Raw genomic sequence first — 4,531 nt, forward strand, 5'->3', positions numbered from 1 at the left:
ATATATATATATATATATATATATATATATATATATATATATATATGTCTATATATGAGGGTATATGGGCATATAAATACATATGTGAATGTGTGTATATATGTTTACAGGCATACATAGATAGAGGGCACATGACTAATTTAATAGGAAGGGATGATGCTTAAAAGGTAAAATTAAGATGTGAGAGAGGAATATAATGAGAGGAGATGGGGAGAGACAGAATGGGGTAAACTATCTCATATAGAAGAGGCAAGGGAAAATGGTTACAATAGAGGGGAAGAATAGGAAGGCAAAAGGGAATGGGTCAATATTGAATTTGGCTTGGGGAGGTAATGAAATGGATGCTAAATAGGGTATCACCCTACAGGAGAGTAGGGGAGAAGGGGATGAGAGGGGGGGATGATTGAAGGGAGGGCAGGCTGGGGGGGAGGGAAGTTGGAAGCACCCACTTTTGAAAAGGTACAGGATCAAAGTAGAGAACAGAACAAGTGGGAGGTGGGATAGAAGGGAGGGAAATATAGTCAGTCTTTTACAATGTATCTTCCTAAGTTAATGTTTTGCATTAGCTACACATGTACAACTTATACTGAACTGCTTATCTTCCCATTAAGGGTGGGTGATAAGGGAGGAAGGGAATGAATCTGGAATTCAGTTTTAAAATCAAATGTTTAAAATATATATATATATATATACTATTATTAAAAAAGAAAGAAAGACAATCATCTGCATTTCAGTCCTAGTGAGTTGCCAGGGCACTGAAAGGTTCAGTAACTTAATCTTGATTACAAAGTTAGTCTGTATTAGGGCCAGAATTTCAACCAACTTCTTCCTGATTTTAAGGCCAACTTTCTATCCAATAAAACATGTTACCTCCCACAGGATACTGAAGGTCTTATATACTAGATGAGTTGCATACAAGTTGATTTACTTGTAATAATAACAGAAATAATAGCTTATGTTTATCTGTGACTTTAGAGTTTCAAAAACACTTTTCCTATATGGCCTCATTTGATCCTTACAACCTCCCTCAAGGGATCAGACAGACAGATATTATTATTCCTGATGCACGGATGAGGAAACCAGTGCTTGGAGATGTGAGAGGCTAACCTGGGTCATACCGTGAGTGAGCTAGAAGTTCCAGGGTTTGTGTCCACTGTATATCTCAGGGCAAGATAGTCCAAAGCACCTTGGTGAGAATTGGAAGGGACTTCAGCAGCAATCTAGTTCAACTCATACCCAAAAGGAACCCCTACCACAATTTACCTGACAAATAGTCATCCAGCCTTGCCTGGGAGACTTCCAAGGACAGAGAACCCACATACAGCTACTACAGGTCATTCCACTTTTCTAGAATCTTAAGGTTTTCTTGAGGTCTAATTAGTCTCTCTGCAATTTCTATTCAAATAGAGTAAATCTGATCACTGTTGCACAACGGCCTTTCAAATGCTTAAGACAGCTATCATTCCCCATCACTTTTCATCTCTCTCTGTCTCCTCTTCTCCAGGTTAAACATCCCTGGCTCCTTCAAAATGATCCTCATGGAATATGGATTCAGGATCTTTACCTTCCTAGATGCCTCCTCTGAGGATTCTCCCAACTATCAGTGTTTTCAAATGTGGTATCTAGAGCTGTGAACAATAAATGTGCTCTAACTAGATCAGATTACAGTGGAACTATCACCTTCCTTTTCCTAGAAGCTGTGCCCCTCTTATTATAGTCCCAGATTATATTTTCTTAATCTGCCATGCCACATTTTAAGACAGATTGAGTCATAATACTGATTAAGCCCTCTGATCACCTGACTTGTGATAACCCTCAATCAAACACTACAACACAAAAGGCATTCAAAAGATATTTCTTAACAGAAAAGAGACAAAAGTGTGGATGGTAATAGGGAAACATGAAGCCACATGGGACAACAGTAGTTAAACTGTATTAAGTTTTACATAAGCCTCTAAAATGCCTAAGGTCTACTGGAGGCAGATACTTAGCCAAAACTTCTTTCTTACCTCCCATGGTCTATCTCTTTGCAGCTGGTGAAAAAGATAAGTTAGATAAGTGCTCAAGATAAGGCAGGGTGTAAACCTGACTCACTGATAGCCAATCAGGAAATTCCCATCTTTGAACCTTCGGTGACTCATTGGCTATAAACCAGGTGGCTTTGTCTGGAAAACTCCCCGGAGGATAACACAAACAAGTGTTTGGGAATTTCCCTAAGGACACAAAAGGTGAAAAAGATGGTGAAACAAACTGAAGCATTATGATGCCACTACTTCTTGCATTTTTTGACTTTGGGTTCAAATATTGGTTTAAAATCTCAGACAGGCACAGCTATACACGTTATGGCTTTTGTTGTTATTATACATGGGAAGATGTGTAAATGAAGTTTGGTAAATAAAAATGAAGGGATATGTATGATAATGAGGGAACTGCTAATGCTAATGAGATTTCTCTAGAATCAGACTCAGTTACAGGAGGTGATAAGGTCATTGCATAAGAAATGCCTGAATGGAAGCATTCCTGCCAAGAAGGCTGTGTGAACTGAGTCGAGCAGCCTAGCTCCAATATACCTAGTCCAGTAAAAACCTATTAACAGAACCTGAATAAATAATGAACAAGAATTCCAATGAGGAACTATAGTAGGTGACTTTTCCATTCATTTTCAAACTGTACAGAAAAATTAGAAGCCTATGGACAATAGGAAAGGTAGTATGCCAGAAAATACAACATCAGCACAGGTAAACAATCCAGGAGCCTCCTAGCATGATCAAAGAAACCTGTAGTCTGCATGACTCTATATCTAAAGGCAGAAAGAGCAAAGAATTCCTGTAAGAAAGCCCCAAGGTAGTTGGAAACCGATAGTGTAGCCCTTGAAAGCCACCAGGAGCAAAAAAAATCAACATTTGGTGCTTAGACTAATACACCTCAGACCCAGCAGCTCTGAGGTCTATAGCACCAAGTCCTGAGATGCAATAGAGTCCTCTGAAGAAGATCTAGTACTCTGAACCTCAAAGACTCAGGAGGGCCAAAAACCTACTAGCACTCTTTGCATTGATACCCCATGAGGCAGAGGTCATCAGATGAACCTAGATGACCTAGGACAAGACCAAACAAGTCCAACTGTCTCACCCAAAAGGGCAGTGAGGAATAGAGCCTGGCTCTGGTACAAAGCCCCAATTCAGAAACCAAGACCGGAAGTAATAATACCAATGGTCAGCATTTATATTACACTTGAAGATTTAGAAAGTACTTTACATATATTATCTCATCTGCTATTTACAAATATCACACAAAAAACCTTTGAAGTAAGTGCTAGTATAATCCCCATTTTACATATATGGAATATGAGGCTGAAAAAGTTAAGTAGCTCCTAGTTAACTTGCTGCTAGTGTCTCAGATATAATTTTAACTCAGACCTTCATAGCTCTAACTTCAAAACTCCATCCATTAGTCATGATGCTTAAGTAAACAGAAGCAGACACTGACCACTATAAAGAATTATTATAGATCTAAAGATACAAAAAGATTCAACCAAGAAAAAAGTCACTATAGCAACTGTAAACAAAAACTCAAAGGAAAAATGAATTTTCCCATAAGAACTAAATGAATGCTTAGAAGGAATAAAGCAAGAGATAAAATATAAGTAAAAATTGTGGAGGAAAGAATGGGAAGGAGAATAAATAGCTTAGGATGAAAAGTAGTAAACCTTATGCAAAAGAAGATCCCTAAAAATTAGAATAGACCAAACAGAAATCAATGACTCCATGAGATAGTGAGAAATATTAGAACAAAAACAAAAGACTGGAGAAAAAAATAAAACATAAGATATCTGATATTTTAAAAAACTGATGTGGAAAAGAAGTCAAGAAGATCATTTAAGAATCAATGTATCCCTGAAAGTCATGTTATTTTAAAAGGCATAAATTCTATATTGTTAAGGAATCATAAATGAAAAATGCCAAGATCTATTCAAAACTGTGGGCAAAGATAGAAAGAAACCAATGATCACCTCCTAAAAGGAACCCCAAAAGGAAAAGTTCCAGGAATATCATGGCCAAAATCCAGAGCTCTCACATCAAAAAAAAAAATGCTACAATATCCAGAGAAGCAGTTTAAATACCAAAAAGTTACAATCAGTATCACATAAAACCTGGAAACTTAAACTTCTTTTGCAAATGAGAGGAGATCTTGGACTACGAGATTTCCCAAGGCAAAAGATGTTAAGGCTTACAACCAAGAATAACTTGCCCTACAAAGCTGAGTTTAATCCTATAATTTAATCATTTAATTTAAACTTGGGAAGGGAAAAATATATCCGTATTTTCATTGTAATAGATTTCCTTGTTATTATATGTATTTTATTCTATGTATTTAAAAATTATTCTGAGAAGGGGTTCATAGATTTTGTTAGAGGGGACCATGAGACAAAAAAAATTTAATATTCTTTGATCTAGCTCCTTCCTTCCTTCCTTCCTTCCTTCCTTCCTTTCTTCCTTTCTTCTTTCCTTCCTCCCTCCCTTCCTTTCTTCTC

Source organism: Petaurus breviceps, unplaced genomic scaffold (genome assembly GCF_028583685.1).
Source record: "Petaurus breviceps papuanus isolate PSGF00001 unplaced genomic scaffold, PetGlider_PUasm1.0 188, whole genome shotgun sequence".
Taxonomy (NCBI): Eukaryota; Metazoa; Chordata; class Mammalia; order Diprotodontia; family Petauridae; genus Petaurus; species Petaurus breviceps.